We start from the raw sequence: 20,381 nt of genomic DNA on the forward strand, positions 1-20,381 counted from the left end.
TTTTACCTGCTCCGCAGGGTTGGGTCTCTTGTCTCCCCCCCCCCCCCCCTCACCCCTCCTCCTCCCTCACCGCTGTCGCGCAGTAAAGATACTTACTGAGCCTTTCCGCTGGTTTACATAACATAGGAGGAATACAATCTCTTTGGATTTTCCACCCACGTTTCTAGAGAGACTTTCGTTGTGAAAACTATTAAATCCATCTCGCATTGAAATCCGCACCAAATTTCGAGCCTCAGTAAAACTTCGCCAATGTTGGAGATTTTGCGATCGTCTAAATTATACGTGCCTTTTTCGGTGCTCCTGCAGCAGCTTTCTGTCGTGTTTTGTGTACCATGGGGAATCGGTTCCGTCTCTTATTAATTTATTTGGTATGAGTCTCTCGAGTGCTGTTAATACTATTTCTTTGAACTTAAAAGCCACATATGGTCTTGACTTACATAGTTTGGAAGGATTGGAGACTCTCTCTTAGAAAGACGTCAACCGAATTTTTAGCTGCATTTATAAACAGACATATTTCGCGTTTAGTTTTGGTGAATTTCTTTGTTCGGAATTGAGCTTCGCTGGACTGTGTGTTCACTAATCCCTGTATCCGTCGTGATGCTCAGGATTATTTGTAGCTAAGAGGTCGAGTATATTTTTGTAACCATTTACAATTTGAATGGCCCCGTCAACTAATTGTTAAAAATAATTTTGAAAAAAGCATTTAGAACAATTACGGAAGTTGTTTTCTATCAACAATAGGGTCTGAAAATGTATTTTTGACAACATACGGCAGATAGATTGAAGTCACTGCCAACTTTAATTGTATGAGTAGCGTACCTATTTGTGATGAGACTAGTTTTCTTTGAACTGTTCAGCAACTGTTTCATCTGAGACCGGGGGTCGGTAAAAGGATCCAGTTATTAATTTATTCCGGTTGTCGAATATAACCTCTGCCCATACTATGTCACAGGAACTGTCTGCTTCAATGTCGCTTGTGAACTGAATCACACATTACATTACTTTACTTAAGTTGTGCTTCTTGTTTCTGTTGTAGTGCAGATCATTACAATTACGGCTTTACCCTCCAAAACCTAGGATGCTTTCTCTGTGACCCTGTAATTAGAGAGCTAAACAATGTAGAACAACAACGTACGTTACAAGCATAGCCTTCTGTATTATTTCATTTCCTTATTTCTAACATTTTAAAATTGTACGTCGCCTTTAGATGACATGTCCATCATAGATGTTCTTATCTCTATTTAGTGAACGTATTTTCAGTCATGTTTTGAACATTGTCCCGCTACACTTTATTAACTAATGTTTCGCCGCAAGGGATATCGGATTTTAGAGAGTAAATTAATATGGAGTATGTCGTTATTCTTTCAAAAAATTCACATTCCCATTTCTTCTTTCCTTATTGTCTTTTGGGCATGCAGTTGTAGTAATTAAAGTAGGCACAAATGCAGTGATTAAAAAGATATGATTAGCGTACATTCACATACTCTTTACATCGTTCCTTTCTTGTTGCTCCCATGCCAGTGGACTGTTTCTATCGCAATCAGTAAGAGTGAAAGGAAGCTACTCTACAGGCAGAGAGATCTATGTTTATACTTGGCAGAACTAATTACATACTGACACAATCGTCGGTATTGCTTTCGTTTCCCAAAAGTTATAAATATTTCGATTTCGGAAAAGAAGCTCTGTATTTCGCCAAGATGTCGAAGAAGAAGGTCCCTTACGTGCTGGTTGTATCGAGTAAGATGTGGAGACGGCGGTTTGAAAGCGGACGGAAGTAGTACGAGGAAGGGCGTCCCTTACCTGAGGGATCGCTACTCAAGCTACCGGGCGAAGGGGCAAGTGTGGCAAATGTCCGGCGTGGCAAATGTCCGGCATTCCAGTCAACGGCCCTGTCAAAGGGAGCGACGGGGCAGACAGATTCAGGGCACTCCCTTGCCCTCCGTGTGAGAAACTGCCGCTAAAGGTGAAAGAATCACATACAATCTACGGCATTAGTATTCATAATGCAATGGAAATCACTGAATTAAAGGCAAACAGTGTGTATCCACAGGACACGTGATTTGTAATTAATAAGGTGTCATGATGTTGTCTCCATCGGCAAAAGACTTGTCACTCATTCGGATCTCCGGGAGGGGACCGCCAAGGGGAAGGTGATCATGAGAAGAAAATTAAATAACCACTGGAAGGACAAAGTTCTACGAGTCGGGGAGTGGAATGTCAGAAATGTGAACGTGGTAGGGAAGATGGAAGACCTGAAAAGGGAAATCCCAAGGCTCAGTCTTCTTTCTTTCTATTTCAGTGAAGTGAAATGGAAAGAAGACAAGGATTTCTGGTCAGATTAGTGTAAGGTAATATCAACAGTAGCAGAAAATGGTATAGCAGCAGTAGGATTCGTTATGAATAACAAGGTAGGGCAGAGAGTGTGTTACTGTGAACAGTTGGTGATAGGGTTGATCTCACCAGAATCGACAGCAACGCAACACCGACAACGATAGTTCTGGCCTACAAACTGACGTAACAAGCTGAAGATGAAGAACAGAGAACGTATTTGAGGACATTGAACGGGTAATACAGCAAGTAAAGAGAAATGGAAACCTAATAATCATGGGGGGATGGGAATGCGTATGTGTGGGAAGGAGTAGAAGAAAGGGTTACGGGAGACCACGTCCTTGGTATTAGGAATGAGAGAGGAGAATAAATTATATCTGCAATAAATTTCAGCTAGTGATAGTTCTGCGAGAGAGATACGTAATAGGTTTATTATATTCCTGGAGGACTCACTCAGTACTGGTCATTGAGACAGTGTGATAAGGTTATCACGGAATTCTTGACGCCTATGTTCAAGCATCCGCCAGTACAGAGTTTTCAGCACCTCCCTGGCGCTTCCCTGGGGAGCAAGCAAACCCGTGTCCATTCGAGCTGCTCTTCTTCCCTTACGTTAAATATCCCCTACTAGACCTATTTGGTATGGGCCTCACGCACTTGGAAGTATCCTAGGATGGGTCTCACATGTATTATGAAATATTCTCCTTTGGCAACTAGTTTTCCAGTAGCCCATCAATAGACCGAAATCTTCCGTATGCTTTACTGAGCCTATATGAATATTCCGTTTCACACTCCTGCAGCGTTTTACATGCAGACAATTGTATGAGTCCAGTACTTCCAATCGTGAATTACTAACGTTATAGTCAAAGGGTTTCATGTTTTTGTTTGTTTAAGTACAGAATTTTGTAACTGCTAACATTCAAAGAAAGTTGTTAATTAGTACACCACTTAAACCCTGTGTGTAGTCTACTCAAATTACATAGAGTCTGAGACTATATCCTTTATTTTTTGGCCATTTTCAACTCAGTGTAGCACTTAAACCCATCGTCCTCGGTTATGTGTGGGATACATCGCAATCTATTTCTTCCCTAAATGATTTTTTCAGTCTACTACCTTCCAAACTTCACAGATGCTCTCCTACTAGCTTGCAGAACTAGCACTCCCGAAAGAAATGATATGCGGAGACATGGCTATGCCACAGCAAGGGGGATGTTTTCAGAATGATATTTTCACTCTGCAGCGGAGTGTGCGCTGATATGAAACTTCCTAACAGATTAAAACTGTGTGCCGGACCAAGACTCGAACTCAAGACCTGGCGGGTACTGACGGAATCAAAGCTGTGATGACGGGTTGTGAGTCGTGTTTGGGTGGCTCAGACGGTAGAGCACTTGCCCGCGAAAGGCAAAAGCCCCGAGTTCAAGTCTGCCGGCAGGGTTACTCAGCGTGTTCGGTCAGAGGGTTAGCTGTCCTCTGTAATAAAAAAGCTGAGTGAACGGATCAACGATGAATTTGAATTTTTTTTTTTTTTTTTGCTCTCTACGACTCCCTCTGGCACAACAAACGTTTATCGTTGACGTCATAACACATGTCCTATAATCCTGTTCCATCTTGTAGTCAGTGTTGTCTACATATTCCTTTTCCTCGGCGATTCTGCTGAGAATGTACTCATTCCATATACTTTTAGTAGACTCAATTTTCTCATTTTTTTATGACATCACATCTCAAACTTTTCGTTTCCATTCTTTTGCTTTTCTCGAAGACGTACATTCTCAGAAATTTCTTCCTCAAAGAAAGAGCTACGTTTAACACTAATAAACTCTATTTTAGCAATGAATGCTCTCTCAGCCTGTCGTAATCTGCTTCTTATGTTCCTGTCTCTTCTAAGGTAGGAGAATGCCTTCATTTGAACCTGAATCGTGGAACCCATCTTGCGGATAGCTTTCTCATGTCCGAATGTTTATGCAAAATATTATGTACCCGCTCATTCGACATGCCCACAGCACTAGCAATCTCACGCACCTTAACTCTTCTGTCATCCTTCACCTTATCATGGATTTTATTAATGCTTTCTGGAGTCGTAACCTCCACATGGCGTCCAGAACATTCAGCATCAATTGGGCCCATATGGCCACTCTTAAAATTTAGAAACCACTTCTAAACCATTTTAATCGAAGGTGCAGAGTCCCCGTAGTGTTTATCAACCTTCTCTTTAGTCTCCCGATGCGTTTTGCCTTTCATAAAGTAATGTTTAACCACCACATGAAATTCTTTTTCGTCCATTTTCTGACAATCACTCGTCTTCCTTGATTCACACGAATTCCAAACACAAAGAAATAGACCAATATAGCTGAAACTTGGTGTGCATTCTATCCAAAGATGTTACTAACTAAACATGACCTCGATACGTGCCGGGGTGCCTTCTCTCGGACTTGGCACGGACTTTTCAAACGCCCCTCGTATTTTGATAACTTGCAAGTACCCATAACGATCGAAGGCAAATAACCGTCGAAATTATCGATAACTGGGTTGGTCAAAGTGTCTATATACATAATTAAATTTATGAGAAACCCTCGGTGCGCGAGCTCTACCCGCAGTTATCCAGATTTCTTTTTCCTGTTACTAACGACGTTAGAAATCTTACTGTGTTCCAAACAGCATGTCGAATGATTGATGTTTCAATTTCTGTTACATTTATTCAACACTGTATTTCGCTATAGCATGTTAATCGCTATGAACTGTGATGTGTTGGCGAATGTGCCAACACCTTGTAGTTAGAGGAGGCCGAAATGCACGCTATCTAACGCAGACGGGCGTGAATTCTGGAACAGGATAAATAGTGAATGCTAATAAGAAAAGTATGCAGTTCCTCGAATACTTAACTTTTATTCTTGGTTTACAACGTTCTTGATGAGACATTTCATACGATAACTATCAAACTATGTAAGGCTAATGGCGCCTTGCTAGGTCGTAGCCATGGACTTAGCTGAAGGCTATTCTAACTGTCTCTCGGCAAATGAGAGAAAGGCTTCGTCAGTGTAGTCGCTAGCAAAGTCGTCGTACAACTGGGGCGAGTGCTCGTCCGTATCTCGATACCTGCCTTGTGGTGGCGCTCGGTCTGCGATCACACAGTGGCGACACGCGGGTCCGACATGTACTAAATGGACCGCGGCCGATTTAAGCTACCACCTAGCAAGTGTGGTGTCTGGCTGTGACACCACAAACTGCACACAAGACTTCCAAATACTGTGTCTGCTGGTTCAGTATCGCATTTTAATTCTCCTCTCATCCTGTAGTCAACTGTCAACCTGTGGGGAATTACAAAGGCTGCGAGAACAGATGATGTGACGAATAAAAGCGACGGGAGAACCTTTTGCAGACGTATCCAGCCTGCGAGATAAAAATTCCCCTTTGAGGTATTATGCGGGCAACTTTTAAAATACGCTATACCACCGTGTTTCTTTTATTTACACTGAAGCAAAATCCCGAGTTGCATTTAGGACGAGCTGCATACGCGATAAATATTTCCGTGCACGAAGTTGTCTTCAGTGAAGGCTAGTTATTCTTTTCGAGAGTTTTACCAGGTTGTAAAGGCGAAAAACACACAAAGATCATCCACACTTTTTAAAACATCTCCTTTCTAGTAACAGAGGTCGGGGTTAAGCCCATATGGACAGTTTTAGCTCAGTTGTCCAGATCTGCTGGCAGTCCGAGCAGGGAAATGTTTGTCTGTAACACGTCATCTTTAGAGAGATTGCTATGAGGTATCCCCCACTGAAAGTTACAAAGAGTTACAAAGATATTAATCTACTTCCGTCCGTTACCAAATGTCGTATAAAAGTTTGAACCTGTAGTTCACCTTATCCTAGTACATCTCTTTAAAACAACGACAGACATTATTATCTTGGGAAATAGTCATAAGTTGCCTTCTGAAGTAGGCGAAGATTCACGAGAAGGTGCTCTGATACAGGGTATGGGTCGAATTGGGTTTTGGCTGCAAGTTTTACAGGCGTGAGCCCAGCTTCATAAGGAACCCACTAAATACAAAGTATCCTCCTTGAGAACTGACAGCCGGCTACGGTCGCAGGTTCGAATCCTGCTTCGGGCATTGATGTGTGTGATGTCCTTAGGTTAGTTAGGTTTAAGTTCTAGAGGACTGATGACCACAGATGTTAAGTCCCATAGTGCTCAGAGACATTAGAATCTTCTTTTTTTTAAACTGACAACTGACAACTGACAATAAAGAATGTAACTGAAGAACTTCGCCACTTTAAGGCATGGCTTGAAAAAAATTGCAACAGCAAATAACAATACAACAAAATTTAAAGTGAACCTCGCCCCAGGAAAGAAAATTGCGTCAACAACAATAGTTCTCAATATATGGCTCTTGGCTACAGACAGGAAAATGAAAGTAGCTCCCACAAATAACCACTTAATATAACCAAACAATCAAAAGCTCTGGCTTAGTTAGGGCTTATTTGCATTAGCGCTGAGATGAATCTAGATCTAAAAGCATTCCCGCTTTCAAATACTCCCCAAAGGAACGCTACTGGCAACTCTGTGCAAATACTGATGATACCTGACATTGTCAGGAAGTCATCAAGTTTAAATTGTAAAATGTAAAATGTTGTCTGGACACGAAATTCTTTTTATATTAAACTCTTTTACGCAATACGCAACAGCGCTACCTACTCGAACTTCACAATTTTCTGTACAATGGCATATACAAGATCAATCACATTCACAGAGTAATAATAACAAAATAATTTTCGGCACGGCACTTACAAACTCGCCTTCACTTACAGAAAACCACTGGACACACGGAGCGCCCACAGAATAACGTAAACACGCTACACTGCACACACAGACCTTCCATGCGGAATATTACGTTGTATTTATAATTCGTTACACCGAAAAAAAACTCCCATTCCTTCGTGGCAGGCAGTTACGGCAGTTTGTTTAAAAGTTTCAGAACAAAAACAGTCTCGGTTGCAAAACAACAGTTTTTGTTCTGAAATCGTTACATTAAATGTGCAGTTCAGTGTATACTAAATGGTCCAGTCACATTAAATGACCACCACCTATATTCGTCGTCAACGTGCATTAACCACTCACTGACTAGTGGCAGCACTAGCTGTGGAGGGTATACACTACTGGCCATTAAAATTGCTGCACCAAGAAGAAATGCAGATGATAAACGGGTATTCATTGGACAAATATATTATACTAGAACTGATATGTGATTACGTTTTCAAGCGACTTGGGTGCATAGAGCCTGAGAAATCAGTACCCATAACAATCACCTCTGGCCGTAATAACGGCCTTGATACGCCTGGGCATTGAGTCAAACAGAGCTTGGATGGCGTGTACACGGACAGCTGCACATGCAGCTTTAACACGATACCACAGTTCATCAAGAGTAGTGACTGGCGTATTGTGACGAGCCAGTTGCTCGGCCACCATTGACCAGACGTTTTCAATTGGTGAGAGATCTGGAGAATGTGCTGGCCAGGGCAGCAGTCGAACATTTTCTGTATCCAGAAAGGCCCGTACAGGACCTGCAACATGCGGTCGTGCATTATCCTGCTGAAACGTAGGGTTTCGCTGCGATCGAATGAAGGGTAGAGCCACGGGTCGTAACAAATCTGAAATGTAACGTCCACTGTTCAAAGTGCCGTCAATGCGAAAAGAGGTGACCGAGACGTGTAACCAATGGCACCCCACACCATCACGCCGGGTGATACGACAGTATGGCGATGACCAATACACGCTTCCAATGTGCGTTCACCGCGATGTCGCCAAACACGGATGCGACCATCATGATGCTGTAAACAGAACCTGGATTCACCCGAAAAAATGACGTTTTGCCATTCGTGCACCCAGGTTCGTCGTTGAGTACACCATCGCAGGCGCTCCTGTCTGTGATGCAGCGTCAAGGGTAACCGCAGCCACGGTCTCCGAGCTAATAGTCCATGCTGCTGCAAACGTCATCGAACTGTTCGTGCAAATGGTTGTTGTCTTGCAAGCGTCCCCATCTATTGACTCAGGGATCGAGACGTGGCTGCACGATCCGTTACAGCCATGCGGATAAGATGCCTGTCATCTCGACTGCTAGTTATACGAGGCCGTTGGGATCCAGCACTGTGTTCCTTATTACCCTCCTGATCCCACCAATTCCATATTCTGCTAACAGTCATTGGATCTCGACCAGCAATGTCGCGATACGATAAACCGCAATCGCGGGTACGCATTTATCCTCCCTAACGAGGAATCACAACAACGTTTCACCAGGCAATCCCGGTCAGCTGCTGTTTGTGCATGAGAAATCGGTTGGAAACTTTCCTCATGTCAGTACATTGTAAGTGTCGCCACTGGCGCCAACCTTGTGTGAATGCTCTGAAAAGCTGATCATTTGCATATCACAGCATCTTCTTCCTGTCGGTTAAATTTCGCATCTGTAGCACGTCATGTTCATGGTGTAGCAATTTTAATGGCCAGTAGTGCATAAAGCGTTTCAAGGGACGACCAAAATAATAGAGTAGTTGCCGTAAAGCGGAAACGGAGCACTTTATCCGACGTCCAAAAGGGCATGATCATCGGCTTTCGGGCCAAGGGTGAAAGTATTTCCGAAACCGCTAAGTTTGTAAGTTGTTCGTGCGCCGCCCTGGATAAAGAATACTATGCATTGTAAAGTGGCGCTGTCTAAATCCGGCGCCAAGGAAACTGTGGTGCACCACGGGCCATGGATAACAGCGGTGAACGACGGCTGTGGAGATGCATACGGGCGAATAGACGTGCAACCGTTGAGCAACTATTGCTCCCAGTTATTCCTCAACGGCCGTTGTTGCGTATGGGCCTCAACATCAGGCACCTGGTTCTTGCATCCATGCTGACCGCTGTTCATCGGCAACAAAAGCTGGAATCCGCACGTCAATACTGCAACCGACTGAGTGGTGACAGATGAATCGCGTTTTATGCTCCATCGGACACATGGACGCTGGCGTGTACGTCCCTATAACAATCACCTAAGGGTGCAAGCCGGAGGAGGGAGCGCCATGGCACTCCCTGAGTGATCTCGTCATTCTGGAAGGCACAATGGGTGGACAGATTCTTCGCTTTACGAACAATTCTGTTCGTCGGATCGCTTTTAAACTTACAAACGGTACACAGATATCCCATGGCGTCCATTACAACTATAGCATTCCCCTTACCTGCTCTTATCAGCCTGATGAGTCATTGAGAACCTTGGCGTCATTGAGAAACTTACCTAAGTCGATGTGTTGCTTATATTCATGTAAGTATCGATGTGACATCTTTATATACAAGGATCAAATGGTTCAAATGGCTCTTACCACTATGGGACTGAACATCTAGGGTCATCAGTCGCCTAGACGTAGAACTACTTAAACCTAACTAACCTAAGGACATCACACACATCCATGTCCGAGGCAGGATTCGAACCTGCGACCGTAGCAGCCGCGTGGTTCCGGACTGAAGCGCCTAGAACTGCTCGACTACAGCGGCCGACCTACAAACATCACATTATCATTGAAACGTCCGCTTAGAAAAATTATAAATTACTGTGCTGGTAAACTTCTACGTTATTTAACACAGAGACAGCTGAGTAAATCTGAACGTACTCTGATCATCAATAAACTGACACGAAATATTTTTAGCGCAATGTAGTGTGACTTTCAATAATCCCTACAAAAGAATGGCCCTGACTTACAATAACCTATACCTTTCATGAATCACTCAACTCACAAAAATCTTCGTTACTCATACTACTTCATCAGCTAAATAAAAGATTCTAACTACAGAGGGCACTAACTACTGATAGGCATAGTTAGCAAATGAAAGATTTTGATAGATAACAAACAATGTATTTACCTCAATAATGTTCAAAAGTCATCATATCGTCCAGGTCGTCCACTAACCGTAACCTCTCAAAACTCTTGCATCTCTCTCTCTCTCTCTCTCTCTCTCCACATCCACCACTGCTGGCGGCTGACCTCCAACTGCCCAATGCTACGCGCTGTTCACATCCAACTGCCCAACACTACAATAACGAATATTCCAACAATGCCAGCCAGCCACAGACTGCATACAGCACAGTCAGTAATTTTCATACAGAGCGTTACGTGGCATTACCAACATAAAAAACTAAACAGGCTACCTACATCATGTGAAGTGGAAATTCGGGAGGACGACGGCTGAAATCCGCGTCCGGCCACCCAAATTTATATTTTCCGTGATTTACGAAAATCTCTCTAGGCAAATAGAGGGAGTTTCCATTCAAACGGCACGGCCGATATCCTTCCCCACCCTTGACAAAAATCCGAGCTCTAATGACCTCGATGTTGACGGGACATTAAATCCAACATTCCTATATACAGAGGAAGTCATTAGGAAAAAGTTAATCCAGATGTTTGTAACTTAATTGACTTACGTCTTCACTTTTATCGCCAGTAGCAGCTGGCATTTTTATCGAATATTTTAAGCATCAGGCATTAAGTAATTCTTCTTTAAAGCGTCCTGTTCTCTCCGTTATTTGGATGACACATTTGATAAATAATTGTGTCTCACGTTGTTGACAGCTGCCTTCTCGAATACAGTGCATATCACTACGTTATGGTTAGGTTAGGACACGAGTGTAAATTCAGGGCTGCAAAACGTCTAGACTGTCGCAGTTCAGTCATTGGTCACTTAACTTCAGCTGTGGGCAGACCTTCTCGCGTTACCGTCATTCCTGACGGCAGCCGCTACCAACATTAATCCGCATTACATGAACAGCAGCACTTGTGAAATGAGCAGCTATGTTCATGTTATAAGTAGGCTGTTTAGGTTTTTATGTTGGTATTGCCCCGTAGTGCTCTGTATGCAAATCGCTGACTGCCCTGTGTGCAGTCTGTGGTTTTTTGGACTCATTATTGAATATTCGCTAGTGTAGTGTTGGGCAGTTGGATGTGAACAGCGTGTAGCGTTGGGCAGTTGGAGGTGAGCCGCCAGCAGTGGTGGATGTGGGAGGAGAGATGCCAGAGTTTTGAGAGGTTACTATGAGCGGACGATCTGGACGTGTGTCTGTCAGAAAAAGGAAATTTGTAAAACTGGATATCAAGAACTGATATATAACACTATAACTCTATTAAGATAAATACGTTGTTTGTTCTCTATCAAAATCTTTCATTTGCTAACTATGCCTACCAGGAGTTAATGCCTTCACTAGTTAGAATCTTTTATTTAACTGGGAGTATTGGCGCTCGCTGTATTGCAGTAGTCCGAGTAACAGAGATTTTTGTGAGGTAAGTGATTCATGAAAGGTATAAGTTATTGTTAGTCAGGCCTATTCTTTTGTAGGGATTATTGAAAGTCAGACTCCGTTGCCCTGAAACAACGTAGAAGTTTACCAGCACAGTCATTATTAATTTTCGAAGGGAAGTTTCAACGTGTAGCCTTCAAACGAGCGGCAGGCGCTGTAGCAGTACTGCGACGGTAGGTGACAGACGTCAACTGTCCAAGTACACTCTAAGACGAAACAACGATGCACCAAAAAGGAATTATCCCAATGCAATGGGAAACGGTAGATGCGATGTACACCACTGGCCATTAAAATTGCTACACCACGAAGATGACATGCTACAGACGCGAAATTTAACCGACAGGAAGAAGATGCTGTGATATGCAAGTGATTAGCTTTTCAGAGCATTCACACAAGGTTGGAGCCGCTGGCAACACCTACAACGTGCTGACATGAGGAAAGTTTCCAACCGATTTCTCATACACAAACAGCAGTTGACCGGCGTTGCCTGGTGAAACGTTCTTGTGATGCCTCGTGTAATGAGGAGAAATGCGTACCATCATGTTTCAGACTTCGATAAAGGTTGGATTTTAGCCTATCGCGATTGCGGTTTATCGTATCGCGACATTGCTGCTCGCGTTGGTCGAGATAATACGACTGTTAGTAGAATATGGAATCGGTGGGTTCAGGAGGGTCATACACAACGCCGTGCTGGATACCAACGGCCTCGTATCACTAGCAGTCGAGATGACAGGCATCTTATCCGCATGGCTGTAACCGATCGTGCAGCCAAGTCTCGATCCCTGAGTCAATAGAAGGGGACGTTTGCAAGACGACAACCATCTGCACAAACAGTTCGACGACGTTTGCAGCAGCATGGAATATCAGCTCGGAGGCCACGGCTGCGGTTACCCTTGACGCTGCATCACAGACAGGAGTGTCTGCGATGGTGTAGTCAACGTCGAACCTGGGTGCACGAATGGCAAACGCCTTTTTTCGGATGAATTCAGGTTCTGTTTACAGCATCATGATGGTCGCATCCGTGTTTGGCGACATCGCGGTGAACGCACATTGGAAGCCTGTATTCGTCACCGCCATACTGGTATATCACCCGGCGTGACGATATGGGATGCCACTGGTTACACGTTTCGGTCATCTCTTGTTCGTATTGACGGCACTTTGAACAGTGGACGTTACATTTCAGATGTGTTACGACCCGTGGCTCTACCCTTCATCCGATCGCTGCGAAACGCTACATTTCAGCAGGATAATGCACGACCGCATGTTGCAGGTCCTGTACGGGCCTTTCTGGATACAGAAAATGTTCGACTGCTGCCCTGGCCAGCACATTCTCCACATCTCTCACCAATTGAAAGCGTCTGGTCAATGGTGGCCGAGCAACTGGCTCGTCACGATACGCCAGTCAGAATTCGTGATGAACTGTGGTATCGTGATAAATCTGCATGGGCAGCTGTACCTGTACACGCCATCCAAGCTCTGTTTGAGTCAATGCCCATGTGTATCAAGGCCGTTATTACGGCCAGAGGTGGTTGTTCTGGGTACTGATTTCTCAGGATCTATGCACCCAATTGCGTGAAAATGTAGTCACATATCAGTTCTAGTATAATATATTTGTCCAATGAATACCCGTTTATCATCTGCATTTCTTCTTGGTTTCGCAATTTTAATGGCCAGTAGTGTACTTGCGCAGACAAACAAATTATTGCCATTTGAGAAAAAATGAATGATTTATTCAAGAGAAAGAGTTTCTGAAATTGAGCAAGTCAGTAAGGCGTTGGTCCACCTCTGGTCCTTAAGCAAGCAGTTATTCAGCTTGGCAGCGATTGATACAATTGTTGGATGTCCTGCTAAGGGCAAATTCTGTCAAATTGGCGCGTTAGAATCACGAGTTGATTGGAGTGCCTTGCGCATAATGCTCCAAACGTTCAAAAATGAGGTAAGATCCAGCGACCTTGCTGGCCAAGGTAGGGTTTGGCAAGCACTAAGACAAGCAGTAAAAATTCTCCCTTTGCTTGTTCATGACGACTGGCTAATAAGGGCAACAGAACGGGGAGTTGATTATCTTCGACGTACCATTGTGCCATGGATGACAACAAAAGGAGTCATGCTACGAAAAGAAGCGCCAACCCTTCTGGCTATCGGACTATATGGCGGGCGTCAGGTTGGTATACCAGCGTTGTCCAATGTTATCTCTGGTCATCGGGGCTTACTTCCATGCGGGACTCATCACTGAAGACTACTCCAGTCAATAGAGTCCAGGCCGAAGACGTGACCGGAGGTGTACCAAACAATGGCCCACCATACGGCCCAACAGCCAGGAATGATTGTTCGGAGTGCAATATCTCTTCATAGCAGGACCCATTTGGTTGAAATCCACTGTAGCCTTAAAACACTGTGGTTTCGACTATACACCCAATTTTGTTGCCCTTCAAGGGAAGCCATACCGGACGTACATTTCATCAAGAAATGCCCACCCGCACGGCGACAGATACTAGTACTTGTCTTCATCCTTGCAAAATACCTTCACCGGTAAGATTGCCGGGTCTCCACATGACTGAGAACATTTGGGTCATTATTGGCAAGACCCTCCAGCCAGCTCTGGGTTTTGTCGATCCAAAGCGCCAGTTGGACAGAATTTGGAACGATAGCCTCAGGAAGACATCCAATAGGTCTCTCAGTCAAGGCCAAACCGAATAATAGCTTGCACAATAGTCAGAGGTGGACCAACCCGTTAGTGACTTACTCCATTTATGAAGCTCTTTCTCTTGAATAAATGTCCGCCTCTGGTAGCTGAGTGGTCAGCGCGACGGAATGTCATGCCTAACAGCCCGGGTTCGTTTCCTGGGTGGGTCGCAGATTTTCTCCGCTTAGGGACTGGGTGTAGTGTTGTCCTTATCATCATCATCATTTCATCCCCATCGACGCGCAAGTCACCGCAGTGGCGTCAACACGAAAGTCTTTCACCAGGCGACCGGAACACCCGGCGGGAGGCCTTGCCACACGGCATTTCCATTTTATTTCTTGAATAAATTCCCCAATTGTTCCGGAATTGGAATCATTTGATTGTCTATACACCTACGTCACTTCTGCCTACTTCCATCCGATTCGGATAATTCCTTTGTGGTGCACGTTTTTTTCCTTTCTTTTTTTTCTATATACAGTTAAAGTTCAATCTGTCTATGATTGTACAAAGGGAGCGGCTTGAATTTGCACCCGCAAAGGCATTGTAAGGTGTCAGGCAAATCCAACACCTTCCATGAAAACCCTGACATGATAAGCAAATCCAGTAGTATGTCACATAGCTCCGAATAAATCGTGACATTAAATTAACCAAAGTAATACGAGTAACGTGTGAGCAAATGGAATACCACAGACTAACACAAGAATGCCTAAATGCATGTCATACCTTCCCACCGTGAGACAGACGCAGTTCCGAGGGGAGAAACGAGAACAGAAGCCGAGAGTAGAACCTTGTTAAGCTGGAAGGCCCTACGATAAGGGACGGACACCCACGTCGCCAGCTAACCGCTAGGACCACACCCCAGCCGCAAGTTTTAGCGTGAGACTTTTTCGCGTCTCTGTTGCGTCAGGACCACCCCCCAGCCCATGTTAAAAGCTAGAGCCCTCCAGAAGAACAGTATAGATCTTACGATAACACCCCAACCGCAAGTTTTAGCGTGAGACTTTTTCGCGTCTCTGTTACGGCAGGACCACCCCCCAGCCCATGTTGAAAGATAGAGCCCTCCAGAAGAACAGTATAGATCTTACGATAACGCTAAAAGGACCACACCAGCTGCAAGTTTTAGCGTGAGACTTTTTCGGGTCTCTGTTACGTTGCAAGCTTTAAAAACATTGCCCCACCACGAAAAGTATAAAGTTTCTCATTGGATAGACAGAATTTTTGTAGGCGGAGCTTAAGGCTAACATTGAGTCAGATGAAAACACAGCCAGATAGTTTTTTTTTTTTTAAACCAACTTCGGTAAACTGTAGTAAGGAGAAGTTAGAAAGAGTTGCTTCCGAGACGGCGAGGTGAGCGGAGCTGTGCTGCCCGCCGCCCCTGACGAACACCGACAAGGTAATGAACGCACTCGATGCCGCATAACAGCGCATAAGGCTTCACTCAGAACTGCAGAAGTCTCATCTATTACACCCCCTTTTTGCGTAATACTAGTGTCGATCGTCAATTAAAGCTCATGGTGTTCACATTTTCCACTTGAAGTAAAAATCTGAAACGCGATGATTTTTCTGTTATATAGTTATTGAGAAGCCACATCAGCCACTGTAATTTACGACAAGTTAGATAAGTAATTAAAGATAATTGAGTGTCACTGTAGACCATTTTGATAGTTTTCTCTTTTGTGAAACTTAATTTAAACCTAGATTATAGATGTGATATGGCATAGGTCATCCTTCGAACCATTGTAGAACTTGGAAACCCATTCAGGGAATATTCGTTCACATTTTTGTTGAACGCAGTTGGTTTTTACCATCCAGTATTAAAACATTTCCTTTTATCAATAGTGCAATTTATAAACAATGTTTTGTGAGTAGAATAACATTTCCAATGGTAAACTTAACTGGTTTTTCGACGTTATTTTACCATCTAAATAAAAATAGGAAAGCCTTGAACCCCTTCCACTAAATTTAGTTAGTATTAAGATTCTTTTACAGGGAGTGCAGTGGAGCTGACGCTGAAATCATTAAGTATTTGGTTATATCATCGCTAGTATCACTGAACTCTTCTGAATTCTACATGTCATGTGTGGTCTGGCGCCCCCTTACCAGCAACAGGTCCCAGGTTCAAACTAGTCAATTCCCTAAAAAACACGCTCAGAGCGTCGTTGCGCGAAAGTGGTAGAGAGACACGATATAGAACAGACAGACACCACGCAGAATGTTAGAGCCTGATTATCTCATTACAGTACCAATTAACTCGGAAACGGCCGGCCGGTGTGGCCGTGTGGTTCTAGGCGCTTCAGTTTGGAACCGCGTGACCGCTACGGTCGCTGGTTCGAATCCTGCCTCGGGCATGGATGTGTGTGATGTCCTTAGGTTAGTTAGGTTTAAGTAGTTCTAAGTTCTAGGGGACTGATGACCACAATTGTTAAGTCCCATAGTGCTCAGAGCCATTTTGAACTCGGAAACGGGGCAGTGTATCGATGTTTTTTTTTTTTTTTTTTTTTTTTTTTTTTTTTTACTGTGACGGCTATTTCTCAGCAGAACCTACTCTGCAATACCCTTACAATGTTTTCAGACTGTTTCTGGCCACCCTGTACATCAGAAAAATGCTCAGTTTCGTGTGTGAGTTGTCTAACGGAAAGTGTCACGCGCAAAACTCTGTCGAGAGGGGTGTGGTTGACACGGAGGAGGACCGTCGGCAGGAGCACCGCGCACACCACGCGGGTGCTTCTGCCAAATCGGGCGTGCGGCCGTAATCCTGGCGTCCGGGTCTGGGTCGGGAAGCGGGGCGCGCCCTCTGTCGCGAGTGGTGCTACTGCGAGGGCGGTATAAGCAGCCCACTGGAGCGAGAGCAGGCCTGCCGGAGAACCGGGCCATCCAGCGCGCTCTCTCCGTCTGTCTGCTCGGTGCGCGGGACGTGGTGTAGCAGCAGCAGCTTCCTGTTTTTAAATATAAACACACAGGCTTTTTCCACACGATTCAGCCAGTTTCAGAAGACTAGATGCGCTGCATTCTGTTTACATGTTTTCGCATCCAGTACAGTACAGTTACTTGCAAATTTACTGCGCATCTACAGCGTGTTTGTAGGATATGCAGACGAATACTACACGTATGGATTTTGAGACTCACAACTCGGCAGTCTTCATTCCGCGGACCTTTGCTGAAACTAGGTCATCCATAGTACTGCAGGTTTTCCTTGCAAGATTGATTCAGATGAATCTACATAAACATGTACAGGCTTGCCCTGCAGTTCACACGTAAGTGTCTGGCAGAGGGTTCATCAAACTATTTTTCTCCCGAATATATCTGACGATTGTGACAATGGGAGAAGATAATCAAACAGAAAATTATGAAAATTTCGTAAACTTTCAATAAAATATTTTTAAATTTTTAGGAACTTTTTATATATTATTTCAATCGCTTTTAATATTAAAAACTTTTACAAAGTGATGATCAGTTATGTTAGCTTAACTACCATCTTCAGACCGCATGTAGTATTATACGAGGGTCACTCCAAAAGAAATGCACACTATTTTTGTAATACAGTGTGTAGATACATCCTTCCCGCTTGCTTTCAAACTTAGTTGAACCTGTTCCCGTGAGTGGCGCCGTCACAGTATGTCTTCAAGATGGCTGCTACACTTGAGGTTCGTCAGAAGCAACGTGCTGTCATAGAATTCCTGTGTTGTGAAAACGAGACAGTTGAAAACATCCACAAGAGGTTGAAAAAGGTGTATAGAGATGCTGCTGTCGATCGCAGTACAGTTAGTCGGTGGGCAAGCAGGTTACGTGATGAAAGCGGGCACGGCAATATTGAGGATTGTCCTCGTAACAGCAGGCCTCGTACTGCACACACTCCAGACAATGTGCAGAGTGTTAACGAATTGGTGACTGCTGACAAACGCATATGTGACGACGCTAAAGAAACTTCAAGCTCGACTGAGTCGTGTTCGACCACATCGGCAAAAGCAGGATGTTTTGCTGTTGCACAACAATGCACGGCCACATGTCAGTCAAAAAACCATGGAAGCGATCACAAAACTCGTATGGAGAACACTGAAGCACCCGGCTTACAGTCCTGACCTGGCTCCATCTGACTATCATCTGTTTGGGAAACTGAAAGACTCTCTTCGTGGAACAAGGTTTGAAGATGAAGACTCACTTGTGTACGCTGCCAAACAGTGGCTCGAACAGGTTGGTCCAGAATTTTACCGTGCGGGTATACAGGCGCTGGTTCCAAGATGGCGTAAGGCAGTTGAGAGGGATGGAAATGATGTGGAGAAATGAAAATATTGATCCTAAAGAATGTATCTACAGTCTGTAAAAGTTTCAAACATGTAGAATAAAAGATGGATTTAAAAAAATAGTGTGCATTTCTTTTGGAGTGACCCTTGTAAATTCAATAGGCAGTTTACAACATCGAAGCGTAGTCAATAACATTCTTGTCGTAAATATTCAGGTAAAATTTGTTACATCCACACTATAGGTAACAGCAGTTGAATAAAGAGCCTATACAGTGTCGTAAGAAAGCTATACATTCACATTTCAGGGCAACTATTTTCTTTATAGTTAGTAACGGCAAACAGAAATATGACATGTAAGCTGTACTTGAAGTCAAAAGTAAAACATATATTTCCCATATAAAAGCACAGTCCAGGATTTACTGCCATACAGTTCTGTGCTCCAAACGCATTTTCTCAGAAATTTGTTCCACAAGTAAACGCCAAGGTTTGGTAGCAATAGACTTCTTTCAGCCAGGAATGCCCTCTTTGCCCGTGCTACACTGATCTTCATGTCCTCGTTCCTTTGTTGGTCATGCGTAATTTTGCTTCCTAGGTAGCAGAACTCCTACATTTCTTGGTCCTTAATCTCGATGTTGAAGCTTATCGATAACCTAATTTCTATAACTCGTCATTACTTTCGCCTTTCTTCAGTTTCGTTTCAGTCAAAGCGAAGGTTCCGTTCATACTTAATTACGTATATAGATAGTTCGCCCATCCCAGGAATCGAGAAACTATATAATCTGTGCCTCTTATCGATACTGATACTGGTAATATATCGAATCTGGGAATACCAAGACTTACGAGAATGTTTCAAGTTTAACTTTTAAGTTTAAATTTTTGTCTCATTTAGCATTTGCTATTGTAATTTTTATTTACTTTACTAATTCTGCAGTTATATTAACAAGCTATGCTAATTATCAACGCCAGTTATTTAAACTTTTATAAAATTTGTTATTAAATGATGTCTCAGTTAGGTGATTCACAATTTATGGATCAATGTGCGCAATTTTTTTGCGATCCTACGAGCTCGGGCGTCGTTTACGTTTTTAAATAATAATGACTAAATACGAGAGAATTTGACTGTAAGAAACTAAAGTCTGATACTTCAAACCACTTGCAATTCCGAAATTTTGTCCAGGGAGTTAAATTCTCATCGAATCTACAAGTAGGTATTTTACTAATAAACATTTTTCAAAAAGACCAGTCTTTGAAAAACTGCAATGTTGGCATCTTTAAGACCAGAGTGGTTGGGTACTTACAGGACTGGGACGTTTTCGGCGTTATCTTCACTCATAATCAGGTGCGATTGCTGTCTGATACGAGTAGTACGTATGAAAATCGAAAATTACATTAAAATGATTACCTAAAAATCAAATTTGAACTAAATTTGTAAGAGAAGACTAAAAAAAGAATGAATAGTACCACATTGTGTATCATAGTCGGAAAAAGAATGTTTTCGATAACTGTGTTAGCTCTTGTAGTGCCTTGATTTACTAATGGAAACAAGCCTTTAGAAGAGAAACTTAGTAAAATTGGATTGTTGGAACTTGGTTTCAAAATTTGTGTTGAAACCCCAGCAAAAATTAGACAAGAAATACAATCGTTGCCGTTGTTGTCGTAGAGTTGTTGCGACCTCTAAACAGCAATCAGTCGGACCTCCAACATTTCAAAATGTACACGCTTAACATGGCCATTTGCAGCGTCCGATTTATTTAAATAATGCCATTTACATGATTCATCTGTCACAGCATCTCTTGTGACGTACAGACGCAACAGA

Source organism: Schistocerca serialis, chromosome 7, assembly GCF_023864345.2.
Source record: "Schistocerca serialis cubense isolate TAMUIC-IGC-003099 chromosome 7, iqSchSeri2.2, whole genome shotgun sequence".
Lineage (NCBI taxonomy): Eukaryota > Metazoa > Arthropoda > Insecta > Orthoptera > Acrididae > Schistocerca > Schistocerca serialis.